The following is a 463-nucleotide window of genomic DNA, read 5'->3' as shown; positions in this document are numbered from 1 at the left end:
AACATCTTCAGTGTGAAAGATAACAAGTAGTTTTCCCTAATCAGCCAAGATAAAATTTGTTGAGTCTGGAAAGATCTTGGGGACATTGGGTTACTCAGTAGCAATTAAATGAGCGTTGTATAATTATCCAAGGAAGATCATTAAAAAAAAAAAAAATCTCCCAGGAGAAGTTCCCCTAGTTAACCAATAATACTGATATATGATTCAATAAATAACTACAACAATTTTACAAGTCAGTATACATTTCTTATAAGTGGTTTGATCAATAAAATGCTTTTTTGATGGCTTTATTATCCTACTTTATTGGGAAAACATTGCTTGTCTAGAAGTTATAGATTATCACAAGGTAACAGACATAATGAACAATACAGATGAGACACACAAACCTACATAAGATAGTAACTGTACTTTTTATCTTTTCTATCACCTCTAGTTTGTATCACCTAAACTTTCAAATATATTT

This window comes from Bison bison, unplaced genomic scaffold (assembly GCF_000754665.1).
Source record: "Bison bison bison isolate TAMUID 2011002044 unplaced genomic scaffold, Bison_UMD1.0 scf7180017863822, whole genome shotgun sequence".
Classification (NCBI taxonomy): Eukaryota; Metazoa; Chordata; class Mammalia; order Artiodactyla; family Bovidae; genus Bison; species Bison bison.
The sequence above is the reverse complement of the archived record's forward strand: the minus strand, read 5'-3'. Positions refer to the sequence as shown.